At 51.7% G+C, this 21,212-nt stretch overlaps 1 pseudogene across 1 annotated transcript; it reads right to left on the bottom strand.

Moving 5' to 3' along the window:
- Window positions 1–7,756: 7,756 nt before the first annotated feature.
- Window positions 7,757–8,463, bottom strand: LOC116886706 (annotated as a pseudogene). Its single transcript, XR_004386128.1, has one exon. The product of XR_004386128.1 is annotated as a peptidyl-prolyl cis-trans isomerase A-like (transcript).
- Between the last annotated feature and the right edge of the window lie 12,749 nt (window positions 8,464–21,212).

The following is a 21,212-nucleotide window of genomic DNA, read 5'->3' as shown; positions in this document are numbered from 1 at the left end:
GGGTGGAAGAAGAGGACCAACTCCTGCAAATTGTCCTCTGACCTCCAGCCGCCAACACTGACACCCATGTGCCCCTCCCCCATTGTATGCATACACAAATCAAACGTAAATAATTAATTTAAATAAATATGAGGGAGGGGCTCACCAAAGCCATGGGAGTCTTTGAGCAAGGGAATGGAGGCTGTGAATTTTGCTGGGAAGGCTCCGGAGTGTATTGGTAGGCGCCCTTAGCAGCTTTCTTAGCTGTCCTCCTCCTCACAGTCTCAGGGACATTGCAGCCTTAGCCAGGCGACAGCCTGAGTCTCAGACTCGGGCTTGTTGTGTGACCCAGGCTGTCCTTCCCTTCTCTGAGTCATGATATCTGTCAAATGAAGCGTGGTCCTATGTGTACTAAACCCACCGACCTGCCTGGGCAGGCGCTGTATGCAGCCATGCTCCAGCCTCTTCAAGGCAGCACACCTGCTCCCGCTCCAGGAAGTAACTGGAGCCAGGAGCGATGGCCCAGGCTGTAATCACAGCGCTGAGGGGGCTGAAGCAGGAGGATTCCTGCAAGTTCCAAGGCATCCTGGGTTATAGAGTAAAACTTTTCCTCAAAAAAAAAAAAACCCAATAACGAAGAATTCTAACTATAAAAAGATCTGACCCTTGGTTCAGCCTGTGCCCAAAGGAGTCTGGAGTAGAGACCATCCAAGGCTCACTACCTGGCTTCCAGACGCCTTGCTTCATCAGCGCAGCTGTGACCTCTGGCTAGTTTCAGAAGCCAGCAGGTCTATGCTGGCTGGGAGACAGACATGCTGTGTGCTCTCGCTGCACCGGGAGGCCTGGCTCACAATCCACTCTTTCTAAACCTCCTGTCTGTTCCAAGAGCTCAGCTTCAGTGGACAGTACAGCCAGCCACCTCCTCCTTTACAGCAGGAGACACACCTGCGGTCCCCTGAGAGTCAGAGACAGATGTCCCGGTGGGAGCCCTGTTGTCCTGGTAGGGGGCATAGTCTGGCCATTATGAGCTTCATCTGTAAAGAAGGCAGTAAGACCTTTCCCATGGGGCTGACTTGTGTGACTGGAGTTAGAGGAGATAAATCCTGTCCTCAAAAATCTGCCCACTTCCTCCAGGAAGCTCTCCTGGACCACAGTCTCTGGGTTAGATTTCTCCCCACCGGCTGTCAGTGCTTTGAACTTAGAACATTATAATGCTGTTCTCTGTTGTTCCCCATGCGTGAGAGGCCATGACCTCAAGGGCACAATGGTTTTCTAATTCATTTCTGACCCCAGGCTCCTAAGGAAGGTATGAGGGAAGTTAGAGGGCTGTCCGGAGGGAGGGGCTGCTCCTTCCCTCTCCTAACCTCTCCGGCTTTCTACCATACAGGTTGATTGGTCATCCGTCCCCTCAGAAGTCTCTGGCAGTGAGTAGAGGTGACAGCTGAACCCCTAGCTTTCTTGTCCAGGGTCAGCTAGATCCTAGACCAGCAGAGAGAGCCTGGAGGGAAAACAGTCACCAGGCCAGGAGCTCAGGAGCAGCGGTGGTGTCTGGCTGGCCGGGGAGACATATGGACCCGGTAATCAGACCTGCCTGGGAACTGTGTGTGGGTAGCAAAGACTTTAGCAGCTTCGTGTCCTTCCGGAGGTGACTTGCTGGGAGTTGTCAGGCATGTGTCACCTGCAGAGGGACAGACTGCTGGGGGCCCTTCTGCTGTGCCCACAAAGAGATGTAGAGACAGAAGGTCAGAGCTGCAAGGGGCCGCCACTGCAGTCGCTGTGCCCAAAGCCTCATTTCACAGGTGAGGAGGCAAAGGCCCAGAGAGGAGCAGGAGCTTGTCCAAGGTCACACAGCTCACACAGCAGGCCAGGACCAACAGCCAGGGCTCATCCCACACGCAATACTGGGTGCTTACAACTACAGGACGGGGGCAGGGAAACATACTCAGTATTTTATTATTATATATAACTACACTGTAGCTGTCTTCAGACACACCAGAATTGGGCATCGGATCCCATTACAGATGGTTGTGAGCCACCACGTGGTTGCTGGGAATTGAACTCAGGACCTCTGGAAGAGCAGTCAGTGCTCTTAACCGCTGAGCCATCTCTCCAGCCCTTTACTCAGTATTCAAGATAAGGTTTTTTTTTTTTTCTTTTTTTCGGAGCTGGGGATCGAACCCAGGGCCTTGCGTCAAGATAAGGTTTTAAGGTGGGTTTCTCTGTTTGGGGCTTGTAGCTTCCTACTGGCTTCTGATTCACTATTGTAGCCCAATGAAGATGACCTTGATCTTCCTGCCTCCAAGTGCTAGAATTTACAGGCCATTCCCCTCATGCCATGTATGTGTGGTGCTGTGCATTGAACATGGAGTCTCACATACGCTTGGCCAAGCATCTTACTAGCTATATCCCCAGACCTCTGGGTTTTTATTTGGGGAGGGGGGGTGTTTGTTTTGCTTTAATTTATATTTTTTGAGACACAGTCTCACCATTCTTCTGGCTGTCCTGGAACTCACTACATAGGCTAGCCCCAAACTCATAGAGATCCACCTGTCTCTGCCTCCTAAGAACTGGGTTAAAAGGCGTGCACCACCCCACCCCACACTCTTGTTTGCTTTTTAACTTTTCTCTGATCTAATTTTAGGAACACTTCTACAATGACTGGAGTCCCTTAGTAATAACAAAAGAAAAATCTCTGATGTGGGAAGGGGTGATCTCAGCAGGAATGGGCAGTTTCTGGTTTTAGTCAAATGGTTTCTTTTCTCCCCCTAAGTTTTCTCCAGGGCCCTAGTGAGAGAGCAGGAGTCAAGCCGCCTGGGCCATTAGCCTCTCTGTCTAGAGACTGAGATAGAAGCAGAGGCCTGGGTGAGAAGCCAGAGCCCTGTCCCATCTCTAGAACCCACATAGTAGAAGAAAAAAAAAATACACCTTTCAAAGTTGTCCTCTGACCTCATACTCACACGGTATCCTGCACACGCTGCCCCCCAGGAAAATGAATAAGTAAAATGCAATAAAAACTTTAATCTTCCTGCTTCCCTGAGTCAGCCCTCCTCCGGCTCTTCCTCTGTCACCTGGACAGAGCAGGTTAGCCTGGAAGAAGCTGGCATGAGCTTGACCACAGGCAAAAAATGTTTGAATATCTTGGGCCTCAGTTTCCTCAAAAGTGTCTGACTGGTGCCATGGTTGGACACTTATGTCTCCCCAAATCCATCGACAGGCAGTTTTAGAAGACAGGCTCTCCAGAAGGAAAGCGAGTGTCCTGGAAACAGCTCTGGTGCGTGGAGAGAGTTACAGGGGCCCCTCTGCCTTGGAGACCCCAGGGAGGGCAGCATGTGAGGCCGGTGCTCAGGAGGCAGGAGTATCCCGCACTTGGTCTTGGATCCTCAAGGTGCCATGGATCTCACGGATGTGTGCGGAACACTTCGGCTGTTTCTAAGCCACACACAGGGACAGAGGAAGTGGGGATGGCACCTCGTGGTGTTGGCTGTAGTGTATTCAGATTTGTGCCCTCTCTATGTGAGCTGTCTATGTGGTACCCATGTGTACGATAAATCCCCTCTCCTTACCACATGAAGAAGGATGAAGAGGAAATGAAGGGCTCTCGTGGCTGTGGCTCTGGGGAAGGGAGTGCTCTGGAGACTGGAACTAGCCTGAGCCTTGAGCAAGATGGCCTCACCTCAGCTACCAGAGTTCTGCTGTTAGGGTGGAGACGAGCCTCCCCGAGGGGATCTGAGTGATGGGAGAGCCAGCAGTCCAGAAGGAACCTGTCCTCACACAGTCCTGACCTTTAACCTGCCTGCTAACCTGCTCATCTGGCCCACCCTCCCTGCTTACAGTGCTTTCTTTTCTCCCTTGGCTTCCTCACCCATGCTACAGGATCTAAGTGGCCTCTTGGATACCCAAACCTTAGCTGCTTCTATGACTTTTCTTGCCCTGATACATGTAAACATGTGGATACATACCCACTTATACATGCTTATACACACACACACACACACACACACACACACACACACACACACACACGCACGCACAGCATCTCTTCAACCTTGGAGTTCTACATGCCTGGCCTCTGTAGCCAGAGTCTCCATATCTGTATGTGACATCTAATCTAACCGATGCTCCAGTTTTCCTGTCGGAACAGTGAGCTCTGGTCCCCTTCCAGGGCTTTGAGAGGCTTCTGGGGTTCATGCCTTGCGAGAGGTCAGTCAGTGCCTGGCATGAAGCAGGTGCCCAGCCAACAGCCACAATGGTCATCTTAAGTTTGTAGTGACCCTGTGGGCAGTCCCAACGGTTGAGCAGGTCTCCGGAAGGAGACTGGAAGTCCTCACGCTCCCAGGGTCCCGTGGAGCCGCTGAAGAGCCCCTGGAGGTGCCCACAACCCAGCCAAGGATGTGCCTCCGGCCTTCCTAGTCCCTGGAGGAATGAATGGCAGGGTCTAGGGGATCTGGAGAGGGACTCCTGAGAAGCCCCGCCCACCCCACCTGCTGTCCCCAGTGAACCCTGCAGGCGCCTCCTCCCAGGCCCGCGTGAACATCCCAGGGAGTTCTCAGGCTGCAGAGCCGCTGAGCTAATTAAGAATGACAAAGCACCGTGTAATTGCCAGCCACTGATGAGTCCCCTGCTTCTTCCTGCCCTCCTTCTCTGGCTCTCCCTGGAGGCCTCTGAGCACTGGCTGCCTTGCAGGACACTGAGCAAGAAGTTCCTGATTCTCCTAAACTGGCTCCAACACCTACCCATGCACCACACATGCATGCCACACACACACACACCCCACCCCCACCACACACACACACACACACACACCACACAGACCACACACATACACCACACACCCAGCACCCCCCCCACATAACACACACACAAACACACACACACACACACACACACACACACACACACACACACACACACACACACACACACACACACACACACACACACACAGCCAGCCCTTGCCATCTGCAGAGCCCTTGACCTTACACAAAGAGGAAACAAAAAGCAAGGTTCAGGGCTGGAGAGATGGCTCAGTGGTTAGGAGCACTGACTGCTCTTCCAGAGGTCCTGAGTTCAAATCCCAGCAATCACATGGTGGCTCATAACCATCTGTAATGCGATCTGATGCCCTCTTCTGGTGTGTCTGAAGACAGCTACATGTACTTATATAGAATATCTTTTAAAAACGAAAAAGAAAAAGAAAAGCAAGCTTGGTTCAGGCCTCTAGAGGTTCAGCAAGGCAGTGGGCTCAGCCCCCTCTCTCGCCAGCTGTCACCAGCTGTGCAACCTTGGGCAGGCCACCTGCTGAGGAAGCTGTTCTAAACACTCTAATCAGGAGAGCCCTGGACATCCGAGAAACAAGCCAGGGCAGCACCTGCAGTGAGGCGAGTGTGAGGGGGTGGGGGTGGGGGGATGGTGGATGAGAGCAGGCAGGGGAGTGTTTGATATGTACTAGATCTTATAATAAAAACATCAGGTTGGAGGGGCTCTCCCCCAACTAATTTTCCTTGGATTTAAAAAAAATATTCATCTGTGAGGCTGGAATTTGAACCCAGAGGACCCAAGTTCAAATTCCAGCATCCACATGGCGACTGACAACTGCCTAAAACTCCGAGATCTGACGTTCTCATGCAGACACAGATACGGGCAATGCACAGATAATAATGCTTAAAAAATCCATCTATGACGGACTAGAAGCTTGCTTATTTTCTTTCTTTCTTGTTTTTGATTCTTTTTTGTTTGGTTGGTTTTGGCTTTGGTTTGAAAGTGGGTCTCTTGATGTAACACTGGTTGTCCTGGAACTCTCTATGTAGACCAGACTAGCCTTGAACTCACAGAGATCCTCCTGCCTCTGCCTTTGTAGTACTAGTGTGAGAGGTGTGCACCACCCAACCCAACAGATGGCTGTGGGGCAGCAGGGATTGAGGGGCCTCTGAGACCTTGCTTGCTCTCTACCTAAATCTACATTTTGATTTCTAGGAACTCTCCACATTTGCAAAGTCCCCAGGCCACTGCAAACAGTGTTATAGTTACAGAGTTTAAGAACTCCACATTCACGTTACAGGAAAAATGGCCACCAAAAAAAAAAAAAACAAACAAAACCTTTCTTGTGTTGGTGGTGTTCACATGATTGATGTCAGCAGTCTTCGTCAATTTCTCAAAAATGTTATAAATTAATTAATTTATTATTTTTATGTGTGGAGATAGGTGTGTGTATGGAGGAGTTGGCTCTCTCCTCCTAACGTGTGTTCCGGGGTTTGAACTCAGATCTTTGAGCTTGGCTGCAAGTCCCTTTACTCCATAAGCCATCTCTTCAGGCCTCCACCTTACTATTTAAGACAGATTCTCTCCCTGAGCCTGGAGTTCACTGATCTGGCTAGACTGGCTGGCCAGGGAGCTCCAGGCTGCTTCCAGCTTCTGTCTCACCAGGACTGGAGCGACAGGTAAGAACTGCCACGCCTGACTCTTTATATGGTGCTGGGGATTGAACCCAGGATCTCACACTTGCATGGCAACCACCTTACTAACAGAACCTGTCCTCCTGCCCTGACAATGTTTTAAGTGAGTTTATGGCTCTGTATCAGGTTGGTTTCTTAGTAGGGTGGGCAGACTGGACCTGACAGGATAAATACCAAGTCTTTTAGCCTGGTTTTCCAGAAACTTCTCATTCAAATCCCATACTCTTTTTCTCTCCTGGTTTTGAAAACCACAAGCTGCAGTTGAGTGGCTCTGCACTGCCCACCCCCTCCCCACCTTACCCCAGCCCCACTTTCTATATTTTCTCAGTTTCCCTGTTCTATTTCTCTGACCTGCAGGGCCTTCTCTGACTTTGTCCTTCAACTGGCAAACAAAACTATTCTTCCTTCAAGGCCTGATCAAAAATGACCACTCCTGGGAAACCTTTCCCAGTGCTGCTGGGGCCCTCCCCCCCCCCTTAGGGTTACCCACTTCAACCCCCATGTACCCTCAGGCTTGTGACCGGTGGAGGGGGACAGCAAGCTTTAGCTCTGGAGTCAGCACGGTGTTCACCACAGCCGTGCCTGGCAGGTGGCTGTCCTGCTAAGATTCACCAGCCTCACCGTACAGTGAGCCAAGGGATGGCATAAACAGCCCCAGGAGAGATCTGAGAAGTGTCCACAGGTCTCCCTCTCATGCCGTGGGGCAGGGCCATTCTCTTTCTTCCCTTCCCGCTCTCTGCTAGACAGAGGGCAGGGCCCCTCGGAGGGTCTTCCATCCCTGGAGGTTTCTGAGAAAGCACGGGGTGTGCACGGGGTGTGCAGTGAGCGGTCTCCAGCTGTTCCTGGTGGCGACGCTAGTGGCTGGAGCACTCTTGTGGATAACACTGAACACCCCACTCTGGAAGAAAAACACGTACCGAGCAGGTGTGGAGTGCTGGCCCAAAGGGACGAGACAGTTTATGTTGAGTCAAATGTGAGTGGCTGTGGCCCAGAATAATACCCACTGTGGGAGCCCAGACATGAAGTTGCAAAACAAAGGAGGTCATTAATCAAGACATTCACCAAGCACACAGGTAGGCAGGTTGTCGCAAAGCTCACAACAAAACCCTGTTACGGGTCTCAGATGCCGCCTAACGTGTACTCGGCTTTTGGGTTAGTGGAAGGTAGGCTTGTTGTTGTTCTTATTTATTTTATTTTTTTTTTTGGCTGTTTTTGTTTTGTTTCGTTTTGTTTTTCTTTTCTATTTTTCAGAGATGGGGACCGAACCCAGGGCCTTGCACTTGCTGGGCAAGCACTCTACCACTGAGCTAAATCCCCAACCCCTGTTTTTTTTTTTTCTTATTTAGTTTTTATTCATAATCATAAACTTAACTTTGCAATCCTGCTAGACTTGAAGGGGAATGAGGAAAATATGGAACCCAAAGAACTTCAGTGAGAGCAGAGATTACAGGTTATTGCGAGCAGATGGGGTGGGGGCGCTCTCCTGAGCTACAGAAGGAATGGTTTGATGGGTAAAATGCCCGCAAGTCAAAGAAATTAGCGTTGTCCACAGTCGGAAATGGTGATTTTCTTGCTGGTCTTGCCATTCCTGGACCCAAAACGCTCCATGGCTTCCACAATGTTCATGCCTTCTTTCCCCTTCCCAAAGACCACACGCCTGCCATCCAGCCACTCAGTCTTGGCAGTGCAGATAAAAAACTGGGAACCATTTGCGTTTGGTCCAGCATTTGCCATGGACAAGATGCCAGGACCTGTATGCTTCAGGATGAAGTTCTCATCCTCAAATTTCTCTCTGTAGATGGACTTGCCACCAGTGCCATTATGGCGTGTGAAGTCACCACCCTGGCACATGAATCCTGGAATAATTCTGTGAAAGGAGAAGCCCTTATAGCCAAATCCTTTCTCCCCAGTGCTCAGAGCACAAAAGTTTTCTGCTGCCTTTGGAAACTTTGTCTGCAAACAGCTTGAAGGAGACTCGGCCCAAGGGCTCGCCATCGGCCATGATGTTGAAGAACACGGTGGGGTTGACCATGTCTGCAGCAAGCGGCGAAAAGCGACAGCGGCGTCTGCAAAGCCTTGTTTTGTTTTTTGAGACAGGGTTTCTCTGTGCAGCCCTGGCTGTCCTGGAACTCACTCTGTAGACAAGGCTGGCCTCGAACTCAGAGATCCACCTGCCTCTGCCTCCTGAGTGCTGGGATAAAAGCCGCCACGCCTGGCTGATGAATAGCTTTTTTTAAAAAGATAGATTTATTTATTTATTTATTTTATGTATATGAGCACACTGTCACTCTCTTCAGACACAGCAGAAGAGGGCATCAGATCCCATTACAGATGGCTGTGAGCCACCATGTGGTTGCTGGGAATTGAACTCAGGACCTCTGGAAGAGGAGTCAGTGCTCTTAACCGCTGAGCCATCTCTCCAGCCCCCGATGAATGGCTTTTTAAAGGAAGTTTGGCTTTGAATTTGTGACACTCTAGCCCCGTGATCACAAAGTTGGAGCCAATCATTTACCCTTGCGGAAATCCATAGCTCCTCCCTTTGTAGGGTCTTCAGTTTACACAGTGCTTAATGATTCCTGTGGCACCCATCCAGCCACCATGTCTAACTTCAAGTGGCTGAAAGTTTAAAAGCTAGCTAGTAAATTTCCTAAGTCTCCTCTTCTCTCCTCTTTTCCCTTCCCTTCCCCCTTCCCTTCCTGCTTCCCTTCCCTTCCCTTTCCCCCTTCTCACTTCCCTCCCCCCTTCCCCCTCCCCCCTTCTCTTCCCCCTTCCCCTTCCCTTCCTTCCTCCTTCCCTTCCCTTCCCTTCCCTTCCCTTCCCCTCTCTCTCGCTCTGGCTTGCTCGCTCACTCTTTCTCTTGCTGTGTGTTTCCAATATTACTTGATTTTCTTTCTTTCTTTCTTTCTTTCTTTCTTTCTTTCTTTCTTCCTTTCTTTATTCATTCATTTTTCATCCCGATCGCTGCCCCTCCCCTCCAGGTCCCCCTCCCCGCTATTCTGCTCTCTTGAGCCTTTCGACTCCAGCAATCAGCTGCTATACTTAGCCCCAGTACCTGCACCGAGCTCCTGCACCCCTGTGTGTGTGACAGGAGTGGGCTCCCATTGAGGGCAGGCCGCCTTCCATACCCTGCCACTCAGCACAGCAAGGGCCACACAGAGGTGATCACTGCCTGCCTGCTACGACCCAGCCCCTTTATACTCTTGGATTGTCGAGGACACAAAGGTCCTGTGTCCACAGATCACGAGGGAAACCAGGAATGTTAGTCGTGAAAGGGTGTCTCCTCAAAGAAGGAAATGAATACCAGTTTTCTGCCCAGAAGGCTTCGAGTGTCACCTGTGCTGTCTGCAAAAGCAGACCTCACCCAAATCCCCCAGTATGTCTGTGTCAGACTCAACCTCCCCGGGGCCTTTATCTTAGCTCTCAGTCAATAGAACCCACCCTTAGGGGAGATACCATATATACTGCTCATCTCTCTTCTATCTCTGTCAGAGACCGACCATATCAGATCCCTGGCCCCTGAGCTCTAAGACCCAGCCTCATGATCATGCGTACTTTGCAAAGGAGTGTTTCTGTGGTCACACCTTAAGCTCTATTGTGCACCTGGAATTGGAATGATTGTTGCCAGGAAACAATTCTCCAAATCTGTACGGTGTCCAAGTAGGCTGATAATGAACTAAAACTAACGGCCGGCCACCAGACTCTCCCCGTTGCCCTCCCATCATCCTCTGTCCGCTGTGTCTGTCGCTCTGACCAGCTTGAACCCATCCTCAGTCCCCCAGGAGGAATCACAAAATACAGATTGGGCCATTGTCTTGTCCGTTGTGTTGTCGTGATTCCGCCCATGAGGGCTGCTCCCCTGCTCTCCGAGGCTCGCATCTGAGACTGGCAGTTCACACTACAAAGGTGGCAAGGCCCGAGCTGCTCATTTGCATTTTTAATTTCTCATGACTCAGGAGGACGAGAATAGCAAAGTCTGAAACGCAGTGGCAAGAGATGGAGACAGGGCCAGCAGAGAGAAGAGAGGTTGCCAACCCATCTGCAGGGGCCGCCTTCTGTCCCACGTGTAGAAGACTGCTTTTACACTTGACCTAGGGCTCTGCAAATCTCAGGGTGCCTGGTCTCCCAGCTCCTGGCCACCATGTACCCTGTGGTCTGGTTTAAGATGCTTCAGTAGCATCTTGGCTCTCTGGGTGATTGGCTTGAAGCGGAAACTTAAGGGTTCTACGGAAAGTCAGTTGGATGGTGTTTTGCTGGGGCAAACACAGGAAGGAATGTTTAGCTGAAGCCGACACGGGAGAAAGGATGCTCTGCTAAAGCATGCACGTGGGAAAACACGAGATGAAGAATGCTTGGCTAACAACGCGCCTGCACTGGTCCACCTTAAACCACGTTCATCAGGACCCCATAGACTGAAACTCACCAGAAACCTCCTGGTGGTGTGGTGCAGTTTCTTGCTGTTTCCTTGGACTCAGGCTGATTGGCTAATGTCAGTTGAGACAGACACATGTGCTGAGGCAAGACCCTCGGAGGACAAGTGACCTTTGGAGGGTATAACAGGGCTCGACGGACAGTGCAGGAGGCTGAGCTGGGCTTGCTCACAGAGTTAGTTGTGCAAAGTGTGTTGGTCTTGCATTTTTGCTGATCTTCCCCCTTCGATGAGAGAGGGGTCCCTCCCGGTCCCTCCTGGTCCCTCCTGGTCCCTCCTGGTCCCTCCTGCTGACTCATGTTGCTGATTCCTGTTTGATATTCCAACTCTACTGAACTGGACTGCTGGGGGTATCTGTGAAACGTTTGCGAATGGATCAAGCCGCTGCTGCTGACTTGTGAACTGAACTGCTGATTTCCAGACAACACAGATGGGGGATCTGGTTGTCCCCTGTTAGAACCCAGCCCCTAGAGGGGTTGTCTTGTTCACAGAAGTGCTCCATAGGCACTTGGCAAAGGGAGGGGGAGGGAGAGGAAGAGAGGGAGGGAATGGGGAGGAGGATGGAGAGGAGGACTGGAGAGGGGAGGGAGAGGGGGGAGGGGGAGGGGGGAGAGGGAGAGGGGAGAGGGAGAAGGGAGAGAGGAGAGGGGGGAGGGAGAGGGGAGAGGGACGGGAGGGGAAGGGGAAGGGAGGGAGGATGGGGGAAGGGTGGTGGAACCTGGACCACAGCCCCTCCCCGGTCCATCTTATCTGTCTTTATTTTGTTCAGGCCAGAACTTGGTGCTTCCAGAAGTCCTGTGTCCAGACTACAGGGATTCACCAGGCATTTCCTGTCACCCCAGGTCTGTGGATGTGAGCAGTGGGCCTACAGGCTTTGAGGCCTGTGGAGAGACCAAATGACCCCCCTCTGGGATTCCTTAGGTCATTTCCATCCATTGTCTGTGGTCTCTCTTTCCTGTGGCCTGAAGTTCCCTTGCTGGCCCTCCCATCTGCTTCCCCCTCAAACCCATTCTGGTTCCAAATCCTCTGTTCGGGTTTCCTTGTCTCCTTCCGCTTCTAACCGCCAGCCAGGGAGACCTTGGGCAAGCCCTTGCAACGGGAGTGAGGGGATGGGGAGGGGCACGCCCTACTGTCCTCCTGGCAAGCCTGTGCAACCGTGTTGGGGGGAGCGGGGGCGGGGAGGGGGATGGAACTCAGCGGTGACCTTTTCCTCCAAGGGCTGAGCCCTTTAGAAGAATGCTGGCTGAACGGGCGCGGGGTTGCTATACAGCTCGGAGTACGCCCTCTATGGCTCAACAGTAGGCTTCTATGTGGTGCGGGGTTGCTGCGGTCCGATGTCCCTCACGTCTGTCCCTTTCTTTTAGTTGCATGAGAAACAGCTTTCGTGGCCACAGCCACCCAGTAGCCATTCATTCACTCGTTATGCTGAGGTCCGATGGTCCTAGAGAGCTCGGGGCTTTTTTCCTTCCTTGTCTCTCTATCCCAGAAGACCAAAATGAGCAAACGCACCCAGCAATGAGTGACCCAACAGCAGCTTAGAGAGTGTCAGTCCCCTCTCTCCTCCACACTGTTTGTTTAATACAAGATCCATTTTGTAGCCCAGGCCGGCTTTTTAGCTTGTTATATAGCTGAGGTTATCTTTCAAGATGACTTTCAACTTCTGATCCTCCTGCCTCAGCCTTCCAAGTGCTGGGACTACAGCAGTGACCCACTCTGTTCAGCTGAGTCTTTCTCTCTAACCTCCTGGGCAAGCCTTTCAGGGCTGGAAGGCACTTGGGCACCACACGGAGACCTAGAAGCCTTCCTTACTGTGACTGTCCTTTAACAATGAGCTGTCGCCAAGTCTCAAATGAGCCAGCATTTAGGAAACAGGGAGGAAAACAGGGTCTTTGGAGGTTGAGGGCTGGCTCCAGAGTGGCCTCATCTCCCCCATTCACAGTGGGAGGCAGGACTTGGTGTTGGCTCAGTCCTTCAAGGGAGGCCCATCCTTCTCCCTTCTTCCCTCTTGAGAGTAAGACTGGGTTGTTTTGTTTGTTTTAATTTTATTGCACTTATTCATTTATTTTTTTTAAGATTTATTTTATTTATTATATATAAGTACACTGTCGCTGTCTTCAGACACACCAGGAGAGGGCATCAGATCCCATTACAGATGGTTGTGAGCCACCATGTGGTTGCAAGGAATTGAACTCAGGACCTCTGGAAGAGCAGTCGGAGCTCTTAACCACTGAGCCATCTCTTCACTTATTCATTTGTGTGTGTGTGTGTGTGTGTGTGTGTGTGTGTGTAGGGGGAGGGAAAGGGGAGGGAGGGAGAGGGGGCGGGATGTGTGTGTGAGAAGGGGGGGGGAAGGGGGAAGGGAGAAAGGGAGGGGAGGGGAGAGAGGGAGTTGTGTGTGTGTGTGTGTGTGTGTGTGTGTGGGGGAGGGAAAGGGGAGGGAGGGAGAGGGGGCGGGATGTGTGTGTGAGAAGGGGGGAGGGGAAGGGAAGGGAGAAAGGGAGGGGAGGGGGAGAGAGGGAGTTGTGTGTGTGTGTGTGTGTGTGTGTGTGTGTGTGTGTGTACAGGCACAGAGCTCAAAGGAGAATGGAAGCAGCCTGCTCCGCGCTCTCCTTCTACCACACGGAGCCTGGGATTGAACCCAGGTAGTGAGGTAGCAAGCCCTCTGCCTGCTATGCCATCTCACCAGCTCGTCTGGGTTGCCAGCAGACTCCCTTTCGGGTTCTTATATTGAAGAAACAAGGAAATGGATGGGAAGAGTCTAAAGCAAAAGGCCTGAGAGGGAGAAGGGAAGGACAGAGATTTTAAAAGCGAGGTCAAGGGCTGGAGAGTCGGCTCCCTAGTGAAGCCCACTGTCTGCGCTTCCAGCATCCCTGCGGCAGCCACACTGTCTGCTCCTCCAGCCCCAAGGGATCTGTTGCCCTCTTCTGACCTCCATGGGCATGAGGTACACATGGGGTGCACATTTATACAGGCAGGGAAAACACACGTGCATATAAAATAGAAACTTTTAACTTGTTGCTGATCCTCTGTGAATTTCACGTCATGCGCCCCAGTCCCACTCATCTCCTGGCCCCTGGCCCCCACCCTTGCAACCTCCCCTGCCAAAAATACCCCAAGCAAACAAAAATCTTGCTATAGAAGCTGTAGTGTGTTACAGTGTGTCACACAGTATACCCATTTGTCCACATATCTTTACTTGCAAATGTTTATACACTAGTTCCCCCCCCCCCAAGATCGAGTTTCTTTGTGTGGCCCCAGCTGTCCTGAAACTTACTCTGTTTAAAGCCTTCAAACGCAGAGGTCTACCTGCCTCTGCCTCCCGAGTCCTGACATTAAGGGCGTGTGCCACCACCACCTTGCTTAAAATAATTTCTTAATTAAAAGAATTTTAAGATAAAAATAAAAGTATTAAGAGATACAAATAACAGTTGGAATGGAATGATTTTTAACCAATTTATCTACCTAGTTATTAGTGTGTGTGTGTGTGTGTGTGTGTGTGTGTGTGTGTGTGTGTGCACTGCCTGCACTAGGACCAACTGTCAGGACAGAAGAAAAGAGGACAGGTAGAGAGAATGCAGGACAGTGGACGCAGGTGGCACCAGACAGACAGACAGCTGGACAGCCAGGAGGAAGCAGCCATCAAGGGGGCTGACTTGGGCCCAGGCCTCCACCCTCAAGGTCAGTCCAGGGCTTGCTTGACACCTCAGTTCCTCTAACACACAGGACCTGGGCCACTCAAGTCACCTTGCCTCTCCCTGCTGCCCTCCCTCACAGACACTTTGCCTACTGCCTGGACCAGAAGCTGTTTAGTGTTATCTTGAGGGGGAAAAAACCTCCTATATATCCTTGAATACTTTCTTTTCCACGGAAATATTGAGATTGCCATGAGTGGAACCTAAGTCATTTCTGGAGGGTCATAGTGGTTAACCAAGTGACGCTCATTTTAGCTTACAGGCCATTCCACTGGCCTGCCCCAGGGACCTAGCAATTGCTTATGTCATCACTGGCCAGGTATTACAGGTACTTGTTGCTATAAGAGGACTGCAGGGCACTCAGCAGCGCTCTCTCTCTCTCTCTCTCTCTCTCTCTCTCCTCTCTCAATCTCTCTCTGCCTCCCTCCCCATCTTTCCCTCCCTCCCTTACCCCTCCCAGTTTGTTCCCACATCTGCTCTATCTGTTCTCCGCCCTGTTTCTCTGCCCTCCTGGCTCTGCGCCTGTCTGTCCGTCTGTCTGTCTGTCTAAATGCCCACTTGTCTGCCTCTACTCCTTCCCAGGACCTCACTCCTCTCCCTTCCTGCAATAAACCTCTTTTGTTGCCAGGCCTGTTGCATGGTGTCACTACTCAGGGGCACGCCACCTCGGCATGGGCCCACCAATGGTATCCCCATAACAGCTGGAGTCCCATGGGTCCTGGTTTCTGAGCCACAGAAAGGCAGTAACAACAGAGTCTGCTCGCCTCAGAAACGGGCCAAGGGCTGCAGTGGGGCCCCAGCTTCTAGCTGGGAGCCAGTCTCAGCTGGACCTCCCAAAATCAGTGTTTCTGATGGCCTGGGGTCTCTGAGTCTTTATATTGGATAATCCTAAAACCGCAATTCCCACAGCCACCCTGGGCACCTACCACATCCTTTGCAGGGTGCTGTGGAAACAGGAGCCCGAAGGAGGCCTGAGTTGGGGCTCTAGGCCTAGCTGGAGCAATAGGAAGGGGCAGACCTCTGAGCAGGGTGGGATGGAGGACGCTAGAATGTAGAATGTGGGAGTGGGCAGGGGCCAGGCAGGGTGGGACACAGGGATTTCCTTGGTCACCAACAGCAATGTTGCTTTGGGCAGCCTGAGTGAAGGCTCTCAGAGCTTCTGGGCCACGCAGCTGGGACAGCCTTGGGCAGCAGCTGGGACAGCCTTGGGCAGCCTCGTTCAGAGGCAGGAGGTGCTTGAGGAGGGGGAGAGGCATGGTGAGGCACGGCTGTAATCCCAGCACTTGAAGGGCTGAGGCAGGAGGGCAGCAGTGAGCTACAGAGATCTTGGCCTGATACACAGAGAACCAAGGTGACTTATGGTGGGTGATCTGTGACTGGGGTGGGCCAGAAAAGGGAAACGGTTGGTGGCAGGAACTCGTTCCTTAGGACATAGACACAAATGTCTACCCCTTTCTTATTGACCACCAACAACAAACCAAGTAACATTTCACCAAAGTCCAGTTTGGAGAACAAATTGGAATAGTGGGCTTGCTTCTGTTCGCACACGAAGTGGTTAAGCTCCAGACAGGGGCCGGAGTTCAGTTAAAGGAGTACCGCCTTGGCGTGCACAGAACCCCGAGTTCCATCTCTAGCAATGGCCCATGCCAGTAATCCCACTACTGGGGGAGCTGAGACAGGAAGACAAGAAGCATAAGCCACACTAGGCCTCAGAGAAACTTCGAGACTGGGTTACCTGAGCTGGGGAGATAGCTTAGCCTGTAAAGTGCTTGCCAGGCAAGCACAGGGATCTGAGTTCAATCCCAAGAGCTCATGTGTGAGAGTCTGGGATGGCAGTGCTTACTTGTCTACCCAGTGAGGGGAGGCAGAAGGGGAGGGGGTCCTGGGCCAGCCACTTTAGCCTAACTGCTGAGCTCCAGGTCCTAACAAGTAACCGTGTATCAAAACCCTAAACAATAAAATACCAAGGGACAGCGCCTGGAAAATGGCAGGAAAGGTTGATCTCCGTTCATACACACACACACACACACACACACACACACACACACACACACACACACGTACGCATCTGCAACCAGAACAAGAACAAAAGGTGGTATTCAAAGCCCAATTTGCCAGTCCTTTCCCCCTTGTTAGTGGTTTTTGTAGACAGGGTGGTTTCTGTGGCTGAGCTGTTCCTGTGTCTCTAGTCAGTGCTGTGAAGACCCATTGCAGACGCAGGCAGAAAATTCAGGCTGTGTGTGTGTGTGTGTGTGTGTGTGTGTGTGTGTGTGTGTGTATGGCGCGGGGGGAGGGGCATCAGTGTCTTCTTCCACACTAATGCCAAGTCACTCCCCCTGTGTCCCACAGCACTGTGCAAAATGCACAAGTGCACACACACAGAATGCACACCCAGGCAAGGAACACGAGTGCAGTCCACAGCACCCAGCACCCCTTTCCACAGCTACTGGGAGTTACTCCAGGGAGGGAGACTGCAGACAGGCCTTCCTCACAGGAAACCTCTGAGGGCTCAGCACAGGCTAGCATATGCACAGTGACCCCCGTCATGATGCTACGGTTTTATTTCTTGAGAAAGCAACCCTGGCTGGTTTCAGACTTCCTTTGTAGACCAAGATGGCCTTGAACTCTCTAGTGCTGGGGTTAAAGGCGTGTGCCACCACACCCGGGGGTTCCTAACTGGATCATCAGACACCTGTGCCCCTGCAAGACCATACACCGCCCTGAGGGCAGGGCTTGTGAACTCACTGTAGGGGCTGGCGTACAGGAGGTGTTTGACACATGCACAGTTGCCGAGTCTTAGAAAGGGGCAGAGAGGCTCTAGACATAGGGGTCTGTTTTGTGGGTCTGGAGAGAAGAATGGGGGCAGAATCTAGAGAGAGGCACTGAGACAGACTGAGAAGCACCGGCAAGGGAAGCCAGTGGATTTGGTGTTGTGGTTTTGTGGTGACAACTGTCTGTCAGAACTGAATGATAAAAACAGGAAATGTCACAGGACCTTGGGTGGGACCCTCCCTGCCTGGCTCTGTCTTTCCAGGTCCGGTAACCTGGAGCCCCTCCGTGTGCCCACAGCGCATGCCAATATCTGCTGTAAGGATCTCTAGAAGACGCAGAGCCCCTGACTGTCCTCTGCTTTGCCATCTCAAAGGAAGGCGCCCCACAGCCAGGAGGCTCCTGGGGTGTTACTCCAGCTCTGCTCTGCCTCGGTGTGACAAGCCCTTTCATTCAGCTTTCTTCCTAGGAAGGGATTGGATGATGAGGGTCCTAGGCACAGGCCTGGGGCGGCCGAGGTACCCCTGCCATGGACAGAAAGTGAGTCAGTCTCCTGCAGGCTCCAGGCCCAAGTGTCACTCAAGGCCCAGCTTACCCACTGGTGATGAGGACAGTCAGCTGCTGTCACCGACCTCTCTGGAGCTGCGACTACAAAATACCCAAATGTCACTTCACCTTAAAGGGTGACACGGACCAGGTGACAGACTGGTTCTGAAGAAATGACTCATGGAGATAAGATAGTTCGCCTTGTCTGTGAGGGATAGGCAACTTGGGTGGGGCTGGGGTGGGGTGGGGATGGGGTGGGGGTGGGTGGGGGGAGTGCTAACTACCGTTGGGCTCTTTGCTGTTGCTTACTTTTTTAAAAAAGATTTATTTATTATCTTTAAGTGCATCCCTGTGCCTGTATGAGTTTATGTGCTTTGTGTGTGTGCAGATGTCCACAGAGGCCAGAAGAGGGCGCTGGACCTCCTAGAACCAGAGTTGGAGGTGGTTGTGAGCCACCAGACAGCTGCTAGAAATTGAACCCTGGTCCTCTTGTGAGAATGGTAAGCACGCCAGTTCCAAGTGTGTGTGTGTGTGTGTGTGTGTGTGTGTGTGTGTGTGTGTGTGTGTGTGTGTGTGTGTGTGTGTGTGCGGCGCATGCATGCACACGCACTTAATCATCAAGATTTTTAAAATATTTTACTTTTATTTTTATCTGTACATTGCTGTGGTAGAGGCCCATGGACAGTGTCTAGAGGCCAGAAAAGGACATGGGGTCTCTCTCTCTCTCTCTCTCTCTCTCTCTCTCTCTCTCTCTTTCTCTCCCTCCCTCCTTCTCTTATTTTCCATCTTTGTCTCTAGAGACAGTCTCTTTCTGAACTTTCAGCTAGTCTGGCTGGCCAGTGACCCTCAGTGACCCTATCTGCCCCTCCCTGCACTGAGGTTACAGGCCATGTAGCCATACCCAGATTATTATTATTATTATTATTGTTATTATTATTATTATTATGGTGTTTGTTTTTCCGAACAGGGTTTCTCTGTGTGGCCCTGGCTGTTCTAGAACTCACTCTGTGGACCAGGTTAGCCTCGAACTCAGAGATCCACCTGCCTCTGCCTCCCAAGTGATGGGATTATAGATAGACCTGGGCCTCCGCCACCCCCCACCAGCTTTTTTTTTTTTTTTTTTTTTTTTTTTTTTTTCTTTTCTTTGGAGCTGGGGACCGAACCCAGGTCCTTGCGCTTGCTAGACAAGCGCTCTACCACTGAGCTAAATCCCCAACCCCCCCCCACCAGCTTTTTTACATGGATCCTGGTATCCGAACTCAGGGCTTGTTTTTACAGCACTCATACTCACCTGGTCATCCCCCAATCACGTCCTGTTTTAAGTACTTAGTTCATTGGCTCTCAGTATATTCACAATATCGGATTATCATCCCTGGTGTCTTAGGGTTTTCCTGCTGTGAGCAGACACCATGACCAAGACAACTCTCATAAGGACATCATTTAGTTGGGGCTGGCTTACAGGTTCAGAGGTTCAGTCCATTATCATCAAGGCGGGAGCATGGCAGCATCCAGGCAGGCACGGTGCAGGAGGAGCCAGAGTTCTACATCTAGATCCGCAGGCAGCAGCAGGAGACTTCTCATCTTACTGGCTTTAAGCATATAGAAGACCTCAAAGCCCACCTCCTCCAATAAGACCACACCTCCTGACAGTGTCAAGCATTCAAACACAGGAGTCTGTAGGGACAACTCCTATTCAAATCACCACACCCCATTACTTCCTGCACCCCGGATAGAAGCTTAAAGCTCTTTGGCAGTCGTTCTTAGTTCCCCCCTCCCGCCATCTGCCGGCAACCATCATGTATGTTCTATGTGGAGTTACCTGTTCCAGTCAGCTCAGGCAAAGAGAGAGAGAGAGACATACTACATGGCCAATTGTGCCTGGCTTTTTGTCATCATTTATCTGTGTTGCAGTGTGCTCCAGCCATTTTTTATGGGTTAATAATATTCCAATGCGGGGACAGACCACGTTCTGTTGCTGCTCATTGGGTAATGGTCTTTGGGGTAAATGTCACCGAGGAGCCTTTCCATTTTGTCGTGTAATCTTTTTTTTCTTATTGTTTCTAGCAGAGCGGAGCCCCAGAGTAGCTTTGTAGCAGCACTGTAACTTGCTCGGTAAGTGCGCCCCCTAGTGGCTTTTCCTTCCTTGTCTCGCTTCCCCTTGCTCTTGTGAGGAATTGGCTTCCAGAGACCCAGGAGTGCACTGGAAGCTACAAAATGAGGCCATGTCTACTCCTGATTCGGTCGCTGCAGCAAGCCAAGACGCAGGCATCAGTGTTATCTACCCATCCTACAGACGGGAAAACTGAAGCTCCAAGAAGCACAGGCAAAGGCCGGAGTTCCTACATACTGAGCATTCGTTCAGTTCAGGGTCGCCCTGGGCTCCTAGAAGGCCTAGTGTCCTGGGAGGGTCGCCTCCGTGCCACCCTTCCAGCCAGCCAGGTTAACTCCCGCCCCTGGCGGACCTAGGGCAGAAGCAAAGGGCTGCCAGTGGCAATGGCTGGTAATTAACTCTATCCATCACTTGGCGGACCTGGCCTCATTCTGTCTCAGAGAGGCCTGCCTGGGGCTGGCAGAGGGCCGTGCGGGGTGGAACGCTGACTCAGCAGGAAAGGTAGTGGGAGATGTAGGGGGTCAAGGGAGCTCTGTGATCCTGTGGCCCTACTGTGGGAGGGCAACCAGAGCCAAAGGGCAGTGGGAGGAAGAGCCAAGGCTGGGGCAGCAGCCTGCTCCCATCTCTGCTCCTAGCTCCTCCTACCTATACCATGGGCATCCAGACTGCCATGCCCTGGGGTATGGGGTCAGGGACAGTGTAGAGGCTAGGACACAGGTGTAGAAAGTATGCTGCTGGTGCCCAGTCGTTGTGGCTGTTGCCATGGTGCTGAGGCTGAGATAGCCCCATGTGCTTTTCCACTGAGCAACACTGGCCCTCTTTTTCACTCTTTTAAATTTCAATTACTCAATTTTCTGAGGTAGTTCACATGTAGCCTAGGCTAGCCTCAAACTCACTGCCTAGTCAAGGATGACTTTGAACTTTTTTTTTTTTTCCTTTTCTTTTTTTCGGAGCTGGGGACCGAACCCAGGGCCTTGCGCTTGGTAGGCAAGCACCCTACCACTGAGCTAAATCCCCAACCCCGTCTTTGAACTTCTGATCCATCTGCTTCTATCCCCTGAATAAGATAATGGGAGGGGAGGGGGAGGAGGAGGGCATGGCTACTCCTGAAGTGTGGGGATGACTTTTTATAGATGGAGAAAGCAGGTGGAGGAGCCCAGGTTGAGCATACCCAGCCAGCACACTAAACCAGACCCATGGGAGGAGGGAAAGGGAGGGGCAAGGGAGGAGCCGCAGAC

The sequence above is a fragment of the Rattus rattus genome, chromosome 1 (genome assembly GCF_011064425.1).
Source record: "Rattus rattus isolate New Zealand chromosome 1, Rrattus_CSIRO_v1, whole genome shotgun sequence".
Taxonomy (NCBI): Eukaryota; Metazoa; Chordata; class Mammalia; order Rodentia; family Muridae; genus Rattus; species Rattus rattus.
Note: the sequence above shows the minus strand (reverse complement) of the source record. Positions and strands in the feature narration are given on the sequence as shown.